Consider the following 21828-nt stretch of genomic DNA (forward strand, 5'->3'; position numbering starts at 1 on the left):
GTCAAGACACTACAAGCTAAATATCACTTCCATCAGGAAAAAAAGGCTGTTATACAATACCTTTCAGACAAAGCAACGCAGGAGCCACCAGCTGCAAATAAGTTTTTAGAATTCAGAGCCTCCCTGGGAGCAGTCAGCTTCCTCTTTTGGGGACCTTAACCCTTTCTCGTCATACCTCAAACAGTCCTTTCGCAGGTCCTTCTGCCACAAATCACAAAGCCTATGCTGTACCTCCTATCTTGGAAGTTCGGGAGACAACAGCAGCTACTAAGGAGTTGTCCAAAATGTCAGTGGCCACTCCACACATTAGAAGCCCCAGTCAAGCAGGGATCTCTTGAGCCCATGAGTCCTGTCCTCAGTAAGCGAAGATAATCAGCAGCAAAGTCTGCAAAGTTCACCAAGCTCCGGGGGCTACTCACTTCAAAACGAAAATGGTTCTGATTTCAGAGTCATTGTAAGAGTGGGGGTTCAGCAGACTTGGGTTTAACGTCTTTTTTTCTTCCCTACTTGCCCGCCAACTGACAGTCCTGCAAAAGAACAGCTACTACCACTCTCATCCTTTCCATGCCTCGGAGCACAGGAGATTGCCTGGCTTTGTAAAAAAAAACCAAAAAACAAAAAACACCCTGTATTACAAATATTCCTTACTCTCTGTAATACGAAAAAAAAAACCAAAAAAAAACAAAAACAAAAACCCCAACCAAAAACCAGACAGACAAAACTTTTTAAAATTTAAAAGTGCAGCAGAAAATTTAAACTTAATTCTTAATACAAATTAAATGAATCCTAGTGGCCCAACTACCAGTTTCAAACCAGTAAATCAGTATGGTCAATGTCAGCAGCCGATAAAGCAAAAACATATGCTCTGCTTCACTAATGGCATAAAGAACATTCTCTGATTGTCTTTTGGTTGAAGCCAAATGTTTGTTGGTTGAAAAAAAGATTTATTTTAGAAACATTAATTTTCAATAGCATGCAAACTGATTTATTTTCTACTAAAATCTATGAGATTACTTTTAGTTTAAAAAGACTTCCATAATGGTTTCTGCACAAGACCTATCAAATGATATTTCTTGGCCCACAACAGCCATCTATCCTTTCTCCTGGCTAAGAAACCTTCCCACAGTATATTATAGTACAATATGCGAGCTACTCTGTTTGAAGTTACAGCTTATTTTATGAAGCCGTAGATGCTCTCTACAGCTAGTAAGTGATGCACTCCCTTGGAACAAATAGATCAGTGTTTTCTTTGATTTTGTATTTTCTGTGTTTGAAAAGAATACTAGACACTAAGGCAATGAAATATCAAATATTCGATATATAACTGTCGAAACATACACATACATACCGTATATCACACCAAATACGATACTAGAATAGAACTATGTGACGGCTGCTGAGCTTCCATTTTTCTCATGCATTTACACCAAGAATCAAGTAGTTAGATTTTCCAGAAAGTTCAACTCTCTTTCAAGTATTCAAAAGATGTAAACAATTTCTCTGAAGTGTTACCACTATTCTCAGAACTGAGAGTTTTAATAAATGAAAGATTTTTTTGCGTGTGACTGAATAAGAGCTGTTTAACACTAGGGCCATTTGAAAACCTGGTCCGGTGGGGGTATCTCAGCACGACAGGAAGTCCAACTAGCATCTTTAATATAACGATTTGCTGCATTTGGGGCATAACAGTGTATTATCTAAGCAAGAACTGCAAGATTGGTCCCATAAATTGTAAATTTTACTTTTTCAAATTGTGACCCATATAATTTTAAGAAACCAGATAATTTCAGTGTCTCAGAGATCAAAGCAAATAAATGGTTTCAGGAAAGGGTCAGCTGAAAGTATACGGCATGCAGTGGCTGACAAAAGATTAAAATGCAATCACATATGAAAACGCCACAACTTGAAAGAAATCATGCATTCTTGAAAAGATACTTAATACTAATAGATGACATACTTTTACTTGAGTTTGGATCATCTATCCTCATGACTCATTATGTATTTGAGTACATCAATTATATCATAAATAATTTATATCATTACAATGTTCTGTGGTTTAATGCATTTAAAACTGTTTTAGACAGATAAGGGTCTTGCATGTCTCCCACACCTCAACAGACCAGGACACTAAGAGTGAAACAAAGGCTTCTTATTAATAAGTATTGATACTTTTTCATAGAAATAAATTCATTTAAAAGACATCAAAGTGTAGTGCAACATCAAGTAAGCGCTAGGGTCTTCGATTTACAGCCAAGGTATCTGAAACAGCAACGTTAACATTTTTGCCCAAACTCAAAACAAGTCACTGCAATGGCTGTGCTTCTCTCCAGACTCTGAGCCAACTCCTGGAACGTAACAGAAAACCTAACAAAACCAGAGCATGTAGGAAACATTCTCTTAACGTACAGCATGATCACAAACACTGAAAGGCTGGTTGACATTTTCAAAGCTGCAAAGGGAATTTGGATGCCGCCAATTCTCATTAACTTTAATGGGAACTGGGCATCCAAATCTCTTAGGCAGTTTTGCAAATCCCACCACAAATGACCATTTAGGTGGTAAGCATTAAATGGTATTGCCTGTCAGGCACCTTTATCTTAGAGAGCTCCGTAAAACGAAGCTCCATTGTTTTCTTCCTTATAGAATAGTCTGTGAGCTAAATGAAGTTTCTCACTCGTGGCTTACACAGAAGAAATTTCTTCTGCCACTTGCAAGGTGCAATTCAACCTGCTTCTTTACACTATCACTAGGAAAGACAGGACAAAGAAAACACATAGGAAAACAATTGCTGCTGAGACATAAAAAGTAAATTCACTGTAAGTTGGGAAGCATTTCTGAGCAGACACTTCAGAAATACATTGGCTTTTTATTTCACTTTTAATAGAAATATTTGGCATTATTAGAGTGCTGTATTTCTCACCTATTCATCTTTCACTTTCTATATGCCCGTCTTTCTGACTAACACCTTGGCTTTCAAACAAGTACTATGCTCAAAAATAAAAAAATAAAACCTGTATAAATGACAGAGTGTTCAACCATGAACACATTGTCTTTTATGAATATTATAATCACAGAATCAATAAGCCTACAAAGAAAAAACAGGACACAAAACGTGTTTTGTCATTTCTGACGAAGTTATAAAAACAACAGACATTCAATATGCCAAGTGTTCTTCAATCCTTCATAATCATAGCCTTATTGAAGTGAGGACAAAAAGGGTCTAATTGCATAGGAGCAATCTCAATGTAATAGGTTATACACCCAGGCACTGCTGCACAATACAACAAAAACAACGTTCCCTGTGTATAGCAGAATGTCATCTCTCATTTTCAGGCAATTACCTTCTTTCTTGTCAACAGTTTTAATAACCTCCATCATCTCTAAAAGACTTTTGCTTCAGTTAAATAATTTTCAGCTTTTTAATATGCAAATGTGCTTGTTCATATGCATGGGTGAAGTGGCGCTGCTACTTGAAATGTGTCAGTACATTGTGGAGCACCTGCACCTCGGGGAAGCTTGATTTAATTGACACCTAATACTATTCATTATTCCACTTAGTGAGCAACTCCTATTAGTCACCTGTAGGTTTTCCTATAAGCAGTGCTTTGGCCACCAATGAAAATATGAATATTTCTATAAATAGAATGGCCATATTTAGTAAAGGGGGTTCACTACTGGTGAGTCTGGAACATCATCTCTTCGGGAATATTTCTTAGGATTCTCCCCCACCCCATTCCTCCCCAAAACTTTTCTTGACTATAACGGAAGTCAAGAGTAACTCCTATTTAAAAAATATTTCATCTGTGTTAAGTATTGACCCCGTAATTCTATAACTGTGTTAAACGAACATTGTGCGAAGTCTACAAAAAAGAACAGGGAAAAGGAATCAAGGTGGGTGGTTTTTATTAATGTAGCTACTGTTTCCTTAAAGTGTGAGCTGAGTTGGATGACTCTAACGTCTGCTTTACATGAGCTGAATGTAATCACTGGCTGTGCAAAGAAATGCAGAATATGTGTTATTAATTGAATATTCTTGTAATAAATATTTACCATTATAGTTAGCTTAACCTTATCCAGCTAATAGCCAATTTTGCTCAATTGTGAAGGATGTGCAACAAAGATCTTTAAATTGCCACATGAAATAATTACATTGACTATGGGATTCTCTGTCTTTACTGATACGAATGTGATAAATATATGCTATAAATGGATACAGTTTAAGACTGTCATTGTTCTTTTATTGCTGTATTACAACTCAGGCACAGCACGCCGTATGTGCTGAGTTGATGATATCGGGGTTGTTTCTTTACCACATGGTCTGTAACCTTATTGTTCAGGCCACATTTCTTTTCCAGCATTAATGCATTTGTTAGTCCCAGAAGGCTTAAACTACAGATGTTTAACATCCTGCTTATGGACAGATCATCTGGAATATGAACTGAGAAATCTATACGACTTATTAGTATATGTTATGAGTGGAACAGAGATTTAATAGTCTGTTCAAACTAGATTAGTGAAACCGTTTCTTACGAAAATGCAACATCTTAAAATAGACGCGTGCAAAAATGAAAATAAAGACATTCTTTTGACTAAAATATGATTTTTATCAGAAGAATTTGTCACTAATTAATGCTGTTTACATACTAGTGCATGTAACATTAATTACAGCTTTCAGAATGTTAACTGAAACCCCCTTTTTTTTTTTTTCCTCCTGTGAGCACATATTTACCAGTATGGTGGAAATCAGAGCTCTTTTGAGGGTTTTTCTGCAGTGTATTCAAAGCGATCATAAATCAAGTCTAGAATTCAAAGACAGTTAAGGACATAGGCAGTAAAAAAGACTGAGTAATGCTAACCCAGAACTCCAATCATTTTTAAAGTAAGTGGGGAGAACACTGGTCAACTAGGCGATTGTTGGTATCCCCCAAAATGTAATCTCCAAGCTGAAGAATGGCAGCTGGCAGAACAGCTGGTGAATAGGATTAATGTCAGAAGAAAGAAATAAAACTCAACATATGTCCAAGCCTGCGGTGCTGGGACTGAGCATGATTGTACCCCGACGGATACCATGTGTACAGCTGGAAAGTGCCACTGTGCCATGCTTCTCTACCCCACAAGGTCATTTCTAAGAAGTATAGCTAATATCTGAACTGAACTTTTCCTTGAGAACTCTGACTGATTAAGAAATGAACAAACAAGCTGCATAGTGCAAATATTTTGGGCTATTTTAACCCACGCTGGGTGTTTTTTTATAATACAATCTCAACTAAAAAAGCAGATTAGTATTAAAACTGACAGATTGCACTAATGTAAATATAATTTTAAAGCTATTTAAACCTTCTAATCTCATCTCATTCAGATTTCCACATTCAAGGTTCAAATAAGAACAAAAAACACAAGTCTAATAAAATAACTTACTTATATGTTTTACTGAAAAAAACATACTTTTATGTTTTACTGAAAATACATTTTAATAAAGAGCATGCATAGCTGGAATATGCCTAAGAAATTTGGGAAATGGGAAAAAAATTGACACTAGCATTAATTCATATTTATATTTTGAAATGTTAGCTCTTAAGGATATTTCAGATCATGTTTTAGCAGGCTCCCATTTTTTTACCGTAACAGGGCAGTTGTTGGAATTGGTTATAGTGAAGAATAGTAAACATAAAAATTCCTAACTCATGAGAAAAGCCCAAGTATTTTTAGAAGTTTGAAAAGAACAAATTCTGTTCCGTCTTCATTTTTCTACTAGTAGCTTGAAACGTATCCTATCAGCTAGATAGCAAAGTTCCTACATGATTGGATTCTACACCACAAATGTGTGCAGTGAGAAAGAATACAAAGGGTTAACGTAACCCGTTTTGTCTGTGCCTAATACCATTTTCAAATATGGTGATTTTGGGTGCCCTTTATATTGGATAGGGAATATTTAAAAAAAAATACAGTCTCAAATCCAGGTTACTTTTTAAAATACTGGCTTCAGCTATGTCCACCTGAACTTAGAAACATCGATTTGATGGAAATGCAAAAATTATTGAAGTTACAAATCACACCCACACCCTAAAATAGAGTTGTCTCCTTGCCTTTTTTTTCTTTTTTGCTTTTCCTTTTCTTTCTGTTGTCTTTTTCTGTTCTTTTCTATTCTTTTTTCTGTTCTGTTCTTTTCTTTTCTTTTTTTTTTTTTTTCTTTTTTCTTTTCCTTTCTGGCATAACATCAGGAAACATGCAGTGGAATAATATCCCACACACTCTTACCAGAGGAAAAGACACATGCATCTCAAAGGATGCAAGCACGCCATGCTATCTTGGTACCTTAAAATGGAATATCCAACCGGTGCTCCATCTGTCAGCTGCAAGACAGCAACAGGTAACCAGAGGTAATAAAACCAGAGGTAACCAGTGTTTTCCACTTAAAGAAAATAATCAAGAAATGTCAGGCAACCCTAGGCAACTTGTTCAGCTTTTTTTCATTTTCTGACTTGCAGAAAGATCCCGATTCATATTTTAATAATGGAAATCTTCTACAATAAGAGATGTGGAAGAGCTACAACAAAACACTGTCTGTAGACAAAACTAGAGGCCTTCTATTCTTTAAACAGATTTTATCCTGGTATAGCCCCGTCAGTGGCCTCATTTTATGTGAGCTACAGTAGTATGAACCCATATAGGTTGTATCTAAGAATTTTCTAATGTGTGTTTATCTTCTTAGCAAAGATACTTCACAATTTGTGTTCCATCATTATTTAAGATGTCACTATAGCCTATTCTTCATATTTATTTGGAAATACCTACCCATTTTCCATTTATTTGGAAATACCTCCACATTTTTATGAAGTTCTCCTACCCGTTTTTCAAAACAAAGTCAATAAGAAAAGTTGAAAAATAATTTTATATAATGATAGTAAAATTATAACGCTTTATTATATTCTCATGCCCTGGTGACTGACTCCTCCAGTAGGAAAAATGCTGAGAAGTTTTAATTTCTCAACACACACATATCTGCATTTCTAACAAAGGTAAAGCTTCTAGAGAATGATTTTGAGCTTACCTTGAAGAAGGACTCATGTTAAGGTCTAAATGTCTAATCAAGATAGCAAATTTTAGATATTTTCCATCACATAAAATTATCCCATTCTATTTTAAGACAGTCTTGATTCTAAGAATCTTCAGCAGCACTCATCTAATATCATTATGTACCGCCAAAAATGTTTTTGTTTGCGCTCACATAAAGGGGAAAGAAAAGCACATTGCTTATTAATATCTACTGAATTGTTTAAGAGGATTTTTAAGATACAAGTTAAAAGAATTTCATAATTTCAATTTCTCCTTTTCATTTAATAGTAGACATTCATTAGGACCCACACACTGTAATAAATTATAATAATTTCAAACAAGAATTAAATTACTAGGTACCTAGTGAAAGAGCCATTTTTTCTTAGGTACCCTGTAATCTAACTGTCAGATTTAAAATCTATTCCCAATCAACTCTTCACAACATTCACATTTATTCATCTATGCTAAATTAATAAAAGGTGTGAATAATACTGACAAAATTGATCATTATTGTTCATGTAGATTTAGAAAATTATAAGGTAATCTAAAATATAAAAGGAATTGAGGGAAACTATTACAGTTCTTATAAATAAATTCATCCTTTGCTATATTTTTTTTTAAATCAAGAAAAATCTTCAACAAGAATTTATTTAGATTGACTAGCAAAGCTATTTAATAAATTGCACATTTCAGAATAGAACTGCTTTTTTATTTCAAAAACTATTAAAAGTTGATGATTACTCTAATGCAACATGAGAGTTCACCCAAAATCCTAAAATGTAATGCTGAAACAGTGAAAATGCTACCCAGTGTCAGACTGAATAGGAATTTTTTGTAGGTTGAGCCTAGGATATGCTAAGCACCTGCTGTGAGGTCCTGAGTGAGCTCAGGTAACATGGAAGTAAATGGAAACTGAGGTGACTCAGAATCTCTTGGAATCCAGATCTGACTGAGTACAGCAACTCTGAAAGACAGGGCGAGCATCCCTCCCCTTGATCTGTGCACACAGATAGAAAAGGGGACAGCATTCTTCAAGGAATTAAAGGTATTACACAATCATCTTTCCTTGTATACAGACTTATCAGCAAGCAGAAGTAACCACTGGGTATTATTACAGCTCTACATAAACCCAAAGACAATGTCTATATTAGACTACCCCATCCTTTGCACATTTGCAGTAATTCCTACCATCTAACCTCGCTGACCCTCTCCCCCCTAACAGGGATCCCTGCAGATAAAGTAAAGCATGTCAACATCTGTTCCCATTCACACCGATTTTAATTTACAAAAAGAGCTTTGCTATTTTCAGAACAGGCTCCAGAGCACAATGACAGATTTAAGGCCTTTAATGGGGTTGCGTTTTGAGTGTGTCAGCGTTTCGTACTCACCAGGACTTGACTCTAAGGGGCTGCACCAAAGGAAGCTCGGGGGGGTTGTGGAGACACGGGAAGGGTGTTCTCCTCATTACCCCGCTATTTACCTATAAACCAGCTGACAAAGTTTTAATGTCCTTAACAAACCTCTGTGTTTGCTGCTTTCACCAGAAATCAGAGATCCAGAGCACTGGTGATACAATTCCTTTTCTATCCATTTCCATTCTGTGCATTCCTTCTGCCACTACACACCTTTCCGAAACCCAGCATGTATTACTGGGGGTACGTTTTCCAAACTGCCTTCTGACAATGTAGCTCTGTTCTTACTCACTTTTGAAACCACTGGTTTTTGTGAAAGTAAAGCTAGGCCAAAGCTCTGCGTGTTTTTTGGTTATTGTTTTGGGGTTTGTTTGTTTTTTTAAACACAGTCCTAGGTCTCTCTTGCTCTACCATATTACTAATTTCGCAATAACTAACCATCATTTTTCTAAAGTTCTTTTAACTGGAATTTATTTATAGACTACCCTTGTAAATCTAAAGCACTTACTCATCCTATTAGAAAGCAGCAGAGCACACGGACTGTGAAGATGACGGTTGTACAAAAACAATTCAGGAAGTTTCAGGGAATTCATAATGACTGAAAATAATTTTTTCCATACCCTCAGGAGGGTTTAGTTGGTTTTTTTAAGATATACAATATGAAGAACAACTTGGAGAAACAATGCACAAGTTGTGTTGTAATCACATAACAGCTAAGACATGAGCAGCTGAGCAGAAGGAAGATGGGCAGTGGAATGCCATACAGCAATCAGCACTGTTGACTAATCAGAATTTGAGACACTAGAAGGTAATAAGGGTATTATAAAGAATGGCTTATTGAAGGAGCAGCTGTTTATGTGTAGCTCACTGTTTAAATGAGTTCCACTAGATTGCCATGGTATGTTTTGGTAAAAATGTTTTACTCAAAAAAAAAAAAAAATTGTATCAGGAAGAGCAAGCACGAGGGAGTAAATATCTGGATATCATGACCGCGAGAACACTAATAGAAGCGGTTATCTAGGTACCAGGGACCTCTAAAAAATGCCATAAATTCAGTGGCCCTGGAAGTTACAAAAGAATATTCATTACTTAGGCAAAGCCTAAATGTCATCTTTGTTAGCCTCCACCACTGAGCGTTGTTGCCATGGGCACAAGAGCTGAGGTGGTTATGAAGGGTAATAGACAAAGAGGAAAAAAAACAAGGGAAAGTATAACTAAAAACAACTACAGAGCCATTTTAAGACACTCATATTTGCACCGGCAGCCAATAAACACAATAAATAAATTCAACCCAATTTACAAAACAAGTCAAGTTTAATATCCCTCCACATAAGCAGAATAATAAAATAGTGCTATGATCTCAACTAGGAAAATCCAATTAAACAATGTAAAAAGACCAAAAATAGAAACAATGTTTAAAATTGTACCAGTGAAAGCCACAACTCACCGCAATTCTCAGACAATAATTATGTTGTTCAAATCTCTGTGCCATAGGGTTGTTCAACAGTTTTTTGTTTGCTTGTTTGTTTTCAGAAACCAACTTACAGTTTTGTTTTTAAAAATACCTTTGAACTGCTGGAATCAGGAAGGAGACTGCCCAGTAGCAGTGGAAATTTATCATAATCCATTATTTAAAATACTCGACTTTGGACAGCAAGGACTTGGTAATATTTAAAAGCAGTCAGCAAGCAGTGGAAACTCTGGTATCTTTTGTAACAGTTCACATGTCAAACTGGCAAGGTGCCCACAGTGTACGGCAGAAAAATCTATTTAATGTCTGCCCCACAAGGCGACATGAGGCTTGATTGGCAGAAAGCAGAGAGTGGCTTTTGATCATGTGTCCTAACAAGCAGTTCCAGCTCCTGTCTCTTCGGCTGAACGGCTCCACATTACCTATTCAAACAGAAGTGACAGGCCACTGCACCACTCTTTGGCTCTAGTCTCACGCAGTGGGAGCTATGCTGGAGACAGAGCCACTGATTAAATATATCACTTTTTCAAGACAAGCAGGTTGTCTGAATCAAAGTTGGACAGAATAGACTCAACATTATTAAAAGAGGATATAAAACTGGAGTTGAGTGATGTTAGGCCAGTTTGTACAGCCTCAGGGATTCACAGACTGACAAGGGGAATAAGGAACAGCAGAACTCATAAAGCAGGGTCAGAAATTAGCTGTGACACCTTGGCCATTTTCCCATCACTTCAGGGCCACTGTGTTTCAAATCCTGTAGTCTGGTTTTGGCCTTTTTTTTAATGATTTAGTGTGTGTGGAGGGGGAGGGGGGGACCTAAAAATCATTAACTACCGAAAGTTGCAAATTGCGGTTTCACAATAAAAGAAAAAATATTAGACACATTTTGCCACCAATATACAGTGTTTTCTAATTAGATTGGGGTGGGTTTTTTCCCTTGTATTCTCATCAGCCAAATTATTGTCATCAAATAATTTGTTGATAGAGCACCAGCTACTCTTGCTCTAAGGAATAACTGAAAGCTGGGGAAAATGACTGAGTCGAGATGCTTATTACATTGCCTTGTTAGTTCATTAACGAATTGGTTTGATTTTTGAGGTTATATGTCTGGCCACTGTCTGTTGTGTTATCTGATACACAGACACGGAAAGGCAACAGACGTGATACGTTGTCTAGCCATTATATCACAGAAACAACAGATACACTGAAACTTGGAGGAACCGATGCTCCAACTAATTTTTTGATTACAAGGATAACTGCAGATATAACAAAACCTATTCATGAAGCTGCAAGAACTGCATTTAAACAGCTAAAAATACAAACAGTCCAAAGAGGAAACAGAAACTGAAATAAAGGAAGCTTATTTTGCTTCATGATGCATGTGTGTGCCAGATCTATAAAACGACTTCTGACCGATTCAAAGTTCTGCAAAAATAATGTTAAAATTATGATACAAAATCCTGACAGATTTTTACAGAACTACTCCTGCAGTAATTCCATTGAAATTAACAGAGTCACCTCAGGAATAAACTCGGTTCAATATTTATTTTTCACTACGGCAAGTTCTTCTGACATTTTAACAAACCTCTGCCCGATGTGTTAGTTTTTGTTTCACTGTAAATATTTAAAAGTAATCTGCTCGTTACATATTTAAGATATGATAAGGACCGCTAGGACCTACACTGAGAACCAGAGCTGTTTTAAACATTGAAAATGCAGGCAAATTTGAGTAGATAGAGCCGAACCCTGTCCTCATGCCTTAACACACACAGCACAGCCATAAATGCAAACAGAATTCAGTCTTCAGGTGGTGTTAGACTAACAAGAAATTCAGGACAGAGCTCTCAATGTTTCTGGTGTCACTGCAGGCGCTCTAGACTGTCGTGTTCAGCGTTCCTCCAGATGGGTGAGAGAGCCTGCTTGCCTCAACATTTTCAAACAAATAAAAGACAGAAGAGTATTCAAGATGGGTTTTTTAGGTTCAGTGAAGATCGTGATTTACCGTAGAAGGTGATGTCGCATCAGGTTCTTTAAGAAATGTGAGCAGGCAGCAGTGCATTATAGCTTCAAGTTGAAATACGGCAAATAGTTATGTAAAGCATTAAGTAAAACAGTTAACAAAAAGGAAGATGAAAATAAACAGGCATTCATATGGAGGGCACTGTGCCCAGGAACTCTGGGCACCTATGTAAGTAAAGCTAAAAATATATTATGATTAATAAAAGAAAACAGCTATTAGATACATTCCAAAACGCTAGGCTGTAGAACAAGACATTTTGGCACGGCTTTCCTGATTGGCAGCCCATGTTAAAGACCGACCCAAGACTGCAGCAGAATGGGTGCTGCTAGTCAAGATGCAGCAACGCTAACAGGAGCTATCTGCAGATGTTTACACAGTACTTGCTCTCACGACTATATTTAACAAGGGCTATTGCCCTGTTTTTTCATGAACATCACAACCTGAACTCTACAGAAACACCACCACTTCTTTATGTTATTAAGTAATACAGAATAGGGAGGATTTTGACACATTAACAACTATTAACTCTTGCTTCATTTTGGAGATCAACATGCCAATGAGCAAATAAGGAAGAAGCAAATGGGAATTAGAAGGATTCATCACAATCCAAAATACACTTACGAAGCACAGAAACATGTAGTTCACAACAATGAATTACGTTTTGTTCCTGGCTTTCACTTTACACTCATCAGCTATGCACTGGGAAGCGGGAGCACACACACAGGGCTAAAACTTGAATTATAGACATGAATAGGATTCAGAGAGGGCTTGAGCATACATGACAAAAGCTTGAGCATTCATGATAAAGCTCTTCTTGGCTTTAAAGGTGCCAGATCAGTCCTACAGTGGAGAACTAGAGGCCTAGAATAAACCATATTTGAGACCACACCTGGAGTGTGGTGTCCAGTTCTGAGCTACCCAGTACAAGAAAGACATGGGCACGCTGCCCAGCAATGGGCCACCAGACAACCAACTGATTGGAGCATCTCTCATATGAAGCGGGGCTGACAGAGCCATGAGTGTGTAGCTTGGAAAAGAGCAGGCTCCAAGGGATAATATATAAATACCTGATGGCTGGAGTAAAGAAGACTGACTCTCTCTCAGTGACGCCCACTCTCTCAGTGACCACTCTCTTCTCAGTGATGCCCACTGACAGGCCCAGAAGCAAAGGGCACAAAGGGAAATACAGGAAATTCCCTTGAAACGTAAGAAAGAACTTTCTTATTATAAGGATGACAAAACACTGAACCGGTTGTGGAGTTTCCATCCTTGGAGATACTCAAAAACTGATAGGACACGGCCCTGAGCAGCCTGTTCCAGGTGATCCTGTTCCGAGTGGGACAGCTGGGCCAGACAGTCCCAAGTGGTGCTTTCCCATCTCAGTCACTGTGCGATTCTCCAGCTCTTTGAAACAGACCGCAAACTGAGCGCAGGAGAAGGTGCATATATTGTCACCGAAATAAACACAATTAGGCTCTTTCATGTATGGGCTGATACATTTGAAAGAAGAAAGCTGCTCTTAATGATGACATCCTAAATTTTATGTTGCTGTACTGAGCAGTTCTTTGTAAAAAGGATAAATTCAAAATCCTGTTTCCTCCCTCACATTATAAAACACTCTAGAAGATTTCCAAATTTTTTAAGCTCAAGTTCTTCCCATTACAAACTTCAGGAAAAACAAAAATGTATAAAAAACACTTAAAGTAGTATTTTAAATGAAAAAAAACCCTAACTACTCTTTTTTTTCCTAATTCTTACTTGTATTTAGCAATACACAAAAGTGACACTGACATTGAATGGATTTAGTCTCCTTAACATAAAATCTGTTTGGGGTTAATTAGCACGGCTGAAGACTAATCTTAATAATTGTTTGTTGTTTCCACTGGAGGCAGGTTTCCCTCACGAAAGAAGTGGCATCTTGGAGTTTCAGACTAAAACACAGAGGTGAGAGGAGCTGCTCTCTCTGTTGGATGAACCAGACAGCCTGAGCGTGTAGCTGCCTCGTGCAGCCAGGCAGCGAATGCCTCTGTCTCTCTTGTGGCAACCAAATAAAGTTGTCAAAATTATTTTTAAGTAATGATAAGGTATCTAAACCAAATACTGTACAGAGAAATAAGGAATATATCAGCATTTAAAATGTATATGCTGCTGAGCATTTTTACTGTCATTTCTTTAAGAAAAGCAGATCTAATTAGCTGTATCTCTAAAGTGCGTACCAAGCATTTTTATTATGTATTATAACATTTTGCTTAGAGTTGACATTTTTATTCTGACAAGCACTGTCTGGAGAGCTCTCAATAAATAATACATTTACAATTTTCAGTAAATAAGCACTGGACACAAATCGTTATCCTTACTTACAGCTGCCCCTCTCTAATAGTGCTTTTACAAGTAAGGTGACTATTCAGTCTAATGCAATACTCCCAGTGCTGGAAAGATATTTTCATTCATTACCCCAGTCACAAGCACTTAAAGCACTTTTAGGCCCTGTTGCAAAACAGCAGGAATGGCAAAGCAAATTAGACCAAATAAAACTAAAGTTCATCACCAAAGAAATCTGAGTTCGTTCACCCTACAGGACTTGGAAAATACAACGGCATACAAGATCAGCCACATGCGAGCCCTCTCTTTCCCTCATATTTTTATATTTACATTAGCAATTTTAGGAAGGAAAGGATTGCAGCCTAGTCCCTACTCTTAACCCAATGACTACAACATGTATTTCAATTCCCATTTTAAAGCATGATCTGATCGTAACGCTGTTTGTGTCACAGTACATCAGAAACCAATGAAGTATGAATTTATTTTTCTGCTGCCAAGATCACGCAACTGAAGCAACTCTCCATATTTTGACATCTATTTGCTCACTTACATGCTTCACCACAGAGCCCAATGTCAGTTGTACCCGTTCATACTGAACTTGCGTTTCTTACCGCCCTAAGGAAAAAGCTGGCTTTTTAGATACACTTTTTTAATGCTTTTGTAATACTAATAACATAAAAATAGTGTAAAGATAGCAGATCTTATGTCTAAAAAGGAGACAAAAATGTAGAGGAGCATTAGTGCAGAAAATTATATAAAAGCATGGAGACAATTTATTACCCGGTAAAAATTAAATTAAATTAAATTGTATCCAGCAGTGGACAATGTCAGAATTGAGGGGTATTGTGGGATTAAAGAAAAAGATGAGATGACCCCTGAAGGTAAGACATTGGAAAACACAGTCACTGGGGAGGAACTGGTTGGAATGGTCAGTAGATGCTGGCGTTGAGAAGATCTCAGTCTGTTTCAGTTTAATCCATCCCTGTCTACGGCTCAAGTTCAGAGACAATGAGGAAAGGCTGAAAGCCCATTTGTTCTAATGAAAAGGATTGTACCCATCTCAAATATCCAGGATGAATAAAGACATTTCCTCAATGTAATGTGAGCATCTCAAAATGGTGAAAGTAAACATCTACTCAAAAATAGTTTAGAGTTACCATAACTAGAAGGGATGTCCCAATCTTCAGAAGTGAGACCTGAATTTCAGACTCTCCCCACATCAGGACTCAAGCTATGATCAACAAAACCATTTTGTAGAGGTGCAGAGGTACAAAGCTTCAACAAGAAAACAACCTGCATTGGGAAACCAAACCTCTATAAAAGTAGAAGCTCCATAAAATGCCATAGATCCTGCATCTAGGTAATAACCTGATAGTAACCAAGGTATATTTTCACCTGACAGGTCCTCATGTTGCTATTTTCGTTCAACTACTGCCAGACCCCATTATGAAAAATGCTACCATCACACTCGCCACATTTTATTGATAATCCTGAATTCGATCTAAGAGCTGAAGGGACACGAAAACCCTTTAGTAAAAAAGACAGTCTCCATAATCTATTGATTTATTCATATAGATCTTATTCTTCGTGATATCTATGTAAAAGCCTGTACTTTTCCCCATTTCTGTGCCATGAACAAATTTCAGACAAAGAAAACTGAAGGGAAAGTTTCTAATGTCACATGAGACATACTGAAAAATGCCGAAGAATTACTATACTATAATCCACACAGAACCTGTGAGTAATGACTAGATGCTCAAATGCTACAACACTGGGCAAGATTGTAGCGTAGACAGGCAGATAATAAATGCAAAGGTAAGGTGGAAAGATGACAACATGTGCCAGATTCTTAAACAATAATTGTGAGATAGCATTTAATCACAAAACAGTCCTCTGAAAGTCTTAAAAGACATAAGACAGGAAATAATAAAAAACGCATAAATTCTCATATATCTAGAAGGATAAATAAAAACATGAGACAAAATATTAATGACCAGATACAGTATGGTTACACAGGCTGGGTCTGCCTTTGCAAAAAAAAAAAAAAAAAAAAAAATTACCTAAACATGTGTTGTGTTCTAAATGTTGTTTAAAACAACTCCACTAAAGTTATTTCTGCCTCCAACAGGAATGAATTTTTGATAGAAAAATCAAACACATCAGAAAGAAAGAAACTAGGCTGCATCTTCTTTTAGTTACCAGGAAAATAACCCTAGAAACCACTTTCTTTGTGGTAATCTTCCTAAGAAGCCCTAAATTACTTCATTTAACGCATTAAGACATAGGAATTCACTGTACACTTCAAAAATAAAATTCTTAGAAATTTTATGATCTATAAAACTTCTCTAGTAGAAGAATATCTTTTTCTAAAACAGCAACATAAATTGCAAGAAAAAAGAGTGACCAATGTGATTTTAACAAGATCATTGGATTAAAAAAAAAAGAGACAGTGAGTTGCATTTAAATGTATGGTAAAGAGAGAAGTAATTCAAGAAAACAGCAGTTTAGGAAAATGTGCCTCAAATCTGTCCTCGAACTTGATCTAACTCATCTGTTTATTGTGTGGACTTTTAGGCTTTTGTGTTTTTACTTTGGAAGCATGTTTGGAGCTTAGCAGAAAAATTCCTCAGCCTCGCTGCTACCATATACGGCTTCTAACAAAAAGCAAGTAAAAGATATGTATGAAATTAACCATATACATAACTGATTCTGAATTTGCTTACCAAAAAAGATTTTTAAGAAGAAAAGGGAAACACGATGAGGGTGGTACCTAGCAGATGTGGCAAGGTTTTTCAAAGACGATGAAAGGATTTTGAAGAAGGTGGGTTTTTTCACATGCGAAGGGCTGGTTTCTAGCTGACAGGAACCTCAGTTAACATTTATGAATTCCATAGGTATCACAAAAAATAGAACAGTAGTATTAATTCATTTCTAACAATGAGTTTGGATAATCCTAATACCAAATCCTGTAACATTTTTAAAGCCTTGAACAGAAGAAAATATCTGTAGCCATCAAGAAAACTGAAAAATAAAGAACAGGGCTCTATAAATGCCAGGTGTATTAGGACAACCAGGGATCATGCCTTCGTCAGTGGAAAGTGTGAGTATAGAGCACACCACAAGGCATGTAACTTTAATTAAATCTCAGTAAAACTTCTGAAAAATATTCAAAAATATTAATTGACCACAGATGGTCAGTAGTTCCATTCTAGACCTGATCCCAAAAAAACTCCTGACATATGATGTCCTCAAAGGTTGTGCTTAAAACTATACCAGAAAACAAGTGTCTATGTCTGAACTCTGTCTGTTCTCAGCTGTGGCAGGCTTAAAACAAAGAATACAAAACTGAAACTCTCCATTCTTTTAATACGATACAGCACACACAGATTCCACTTAAAAAAAAAAAAAAAAAAAAAAAAAGAACCCAAACCAACAATAACAAAAAACAACAACAAAAAAAACCAGCAACAAAAAACCTTGCACAAAACTACAATCGCAATGGTTTACCAGTGTCCAGTTATAAAACACAGTAGGTGAAAGCTTAAGTTTCTTTATTTCCCAGTGAAGTCAACAGGAAATACATACATATTTGTGTGTGCAATACTGTCCTTGCTGGCATGACAGAAAATGTTACAGAGGAACCGTTAATCTATTTTAAGTTAATATAAAAGAAAGCCTTCAATTATTATTAACTAATGAAGCTGGAAGAAAAAAAAATAGCTAAACACAAAATCAGAAAAACCACCAGTACCGAGTAGCGTAGTAAGATTTTCCCTATTGCCTATAAAATGAATAATACATGTGGATCTTTAATTTTTAATTTAGATATCTTTAGACATATTATATATCACTATGAGTTACATATATCCACCCATAGAGAGAGAGTACAAACAGGTGCACATGACAGAGAATAGATGGAAATTTATGAATATACTACTCTTTATATAGATGTTCATTATTCCAACACGCATACATAAAAATCTTTGATCTCTGAATGTTCAACTATGGTCTTCAAGGAGGAAACAAGAATGGGAAGCAGTTTATAAAAAGCTTGTGCTAGAATTCTGAACTGCGCTTGGTTGAAAAATGATACTGTATACATCGCTCAGAATCAAGGTCAAAAGTGAATTAGGAATCCAGGCCCTGAGTAATGAGGGCTTAGCACTTAGCAGAAATGACATGCCCAGTTTCCAGCTCAGAAGTGCCAGCTGACCTGCCAACCTAGCATTCCAGATCTGAAAGGGGAAATCTGCTCTCCTAGCTACAGACAAGATGTGTACTACTAATTATTGCTCATAGAGGCTTATGATGAAGTACAGTAGCATAGTTGTCTGGAAGCCAATTCTCAGCCTAGAATTCGGGCAGCCCGGGAGATGTAAATCTGTCTCACAAAAGTAACATAAGCAATATTCTGAAAGAAAGTCTTTTACTGAAGGGGAATAGAAAGGAAAAGGGCAGTCCGACCATACTATCAAACATAAACTCTTCATTTGAGCTGTAAAGATATTTAATACTTGATTGTACTACAGGATACTTCCAAAGAAAAAAAGTAGAACAATCCTTCTGTTCATACAAAACCTAAGAAGATGAATATATTGAAGTTATCCAAGAGGCCCTAGAGTCTAGTGTTGTTGATTAAATTAGACACCTGTTCATTTCTGACCTCTTCTGTCTTATGAGAACACATGTCAGCAAAGTCTTTACATACTCAAATTAACTCTAAATATTTGTAGCATTCTTTTTTTTTTTTCTCCCCACAGTTACAATTTTCTCATCAATTTTCTCATTTCCAAATCATTAGAAATTATGACACAGGAATGCCTTAATGTACAAAGTATGCAAATGCTGGACCATGAAGTCAAAAATGTTGTTTATCCTGTGATGTTGCTAATCTTTGTTCAAACTACAAAAAATGCTAAAAACCTATCTAAGGTATATTCAGTGCTACATGAGGTGCTCATGTTCCCAGTATTATACACAAGACATGACACTGGCTGAAGCACTATTATTAAAGAGAGATTAAAACAGCTGTACATTATGCTGAAGCACTCACTCTTTCCTTTACAAACAGACGGTCCTGGATTACAAGCAGCACTTGACCATTTAAATCACTACAACAACCAGATTTAACCAGCTGGGCCATATTCTCTTAGGCAATGCCTGTTGACCTCCTCAGTCACAGCTGCTCAGATGAAATTCTCATTAGACAACTTATTTTCAGAAGCCAAAGGACTCTGATTAAATATATCTATTTAGACACGATAAAGTCTTACAGTATATATTTCTTTTCCAATGTTATGAGGTACAACAGAGACCACAACCAGGAGATATAACTATAACAGACACTTGACATCTGAAGGCATACCACAAAATGTTTCAGCAGTTGACATCAGCAACTCCTATTACTCAAATTCAGACCCTATAGATGGACCAGAAAGCTACTGTAATAACATTAAAAAAGACTTGTTGCTGTACTCGCATGGGGGTTAGAGCAGATGACTGGAATTCTTGAGTTCTTTATTCCACTTCTAACTCTACAATTAACTTGACATATGACCGTATGTTAGCCCAATTCCCACAGCTACATTGACGGTCATGGAGCTCCTCCCTATAAAAGATGCTAACACATACTATTAATTTATTCAAGGGAATGATGCAAGAGTTCGAGCCCCACAGATTTTACACAGTAGTATACAGTAGAAATACATGTCTTTTCCCCATTCCATTCATTAAAGCAATTATATAAGATGGCAAAACCTTTTCATAATCTCAGACCTCATTTCTCCAACTGACTCTGCACTGAGTCAGTCGCAGCACCCACAGTCACCACAAAGATCACTCTTAAAATAGTAATTATTTTTAAAATGTTATTATATTCCAATCAAACAAGTATGGAGAGTTTCCTTCCTTTTAATTCAGAGAAACCTCTGAATACTGAAATAGGTATTCAAATCTGTCATAAGAGTTTTGGTATTCCTAGTCTACACAGTTTAAAACCATTGAACCTCCTAACTGTAACATCCTGAAGAACTTCCAGTCTTTCTATTAATGATTTTTCCATGTTAGTTTATATGGTACCAGTCAGATGTCCATTAATTATTTTCTCTAAAAGGGAAATGACCTTTTTTTCTACAGAAAATGGTGGATGAATTGGAAAGAACTTAACACAAAGATACTGTCAAGTACCTTTGAACTTACAAGCAGACTTTAGAATAGTTTTCCAGTATAATGTGATCCATAAAAGGCAAGATTATTTTACAGATCAGAAATGACCTTTATTTCACAGCTGGTGAGAACATACAGCATGGAAGGCTCAGACTCAGTGAGAGGCATCTCTCTGCTATGCACATACCTCTCTTAAATCAACTAGCGTATACTAATACAGAGGAAGTGCAGAACTTTCTATAGAATTCATACAAAAATAAGCTATGAAAAGCTTCAGTCCCTACAGTAAGATACTATGTTTAAATTTTTTGATGCACATTTTTATTAGCACACCATTCAGTATACTCCTGGAAAAGTCTTAGCTGTGGTGTCACTATAATCAACAGCAACTTGTATACTCCCGCAGCAAAGCATGAGCCAAGACCTTTGATTAGCATGGAGTGTCGAACGACTGTTACTGACTGTAAAAAACAACTGTGCCAAAGTAACATTTAAAATAGTTTTCGTAGTCTAACCACCAAATCTAAGAAAGCAATTTTTAAAAGAGTGATCTTTACAGCTGAAAACAGACAGATGGTAGTAAAGAATCTGGGACATTCTCTCTTTAGAGATGTTTCACCAGCTTCAGAAAGGACACCTATAGAACACATTTATCTATGTGCTGGCATTTAACAATTATGCCAAGAAATTTGAAAGCCTACTTCCATCCCTACATGAATTTATCCCATATTTAAACATATTATTGTATCAGCATCAATTTTAATTGAAATCTACATTGCCTACCTGAGCCAAGGGATACTAAAACGCACTGTTTGAAGTGCACTGTGACCATACCATGAAATTGAGGAGGTAAATTATTCTGAACTCATTAATTTCAAAGAAAAAAGGGATCACAAAGTTCTACTGCCTGGTAGTTTCAAATATTCTTCCTGGGTTATTTTTAATGCCACAAAACAACACTGAACTACACAAACAACTAACAGAATGCACACAGATGTCTCCACAACTGTTTATCTATTTCAGAACCCCCTGTTCTCACATCTTCCCTGGTTCAAACTCAGGTATGAGCTCACAGACTAGAAGACGTTGCAGAAGCAATCAAGACTTCATTCTACTTGACATGGGGAGAGATTTTCATAGTGGACCCTGATCATGTGCACACATAGCCTAATGAACTCACTCTCCAATTCTATTTAGTTCCTATCAAGGCCAAAATCTTACCAAAGCTGACGAAAATATCTGAATAAGGACTGAGTACATAAACTGCCTTACAGCTCCAAGATTTGTCCTCATTTTTATCTCTCTCTTTTAACACTTGTAACAATATCTGAGCAGACTGTAAAAAAAAAATGTATTTCTTCAGCTGCAGTTCTAGATATATA

The 21828-nt window shown here is 36.6% G+C and overlaps 1 protein-coding gene across 11 annotated transcripts in view; it reads right to left on the reverse strand.

The window, feature by feature from the left end:
* SOX6 (SRY-box transcription factor 6) overlaps positions 1-21828 on the reverse strand; it is a 381266-nt gene that overhangs the window by 197767 nt on the left and 161671 nt on the right. The window lies entirely within an intron of this gene.

Source organism: Chroicocephalus ridibundus, chromosome 4 (genome assembly GCF_963924245.1).
Source record: "Chroicocephalus ridibundus chromosome 4, bChrRid1.1, whole genome shotgun sequence".
NCBI classification, from domain to species: Eukaryota; Metazoa; Chordata; class Aves; order Charadriiformes; family Laridae; genus Chroicocephalus; species Chroicocephalus ridibundus.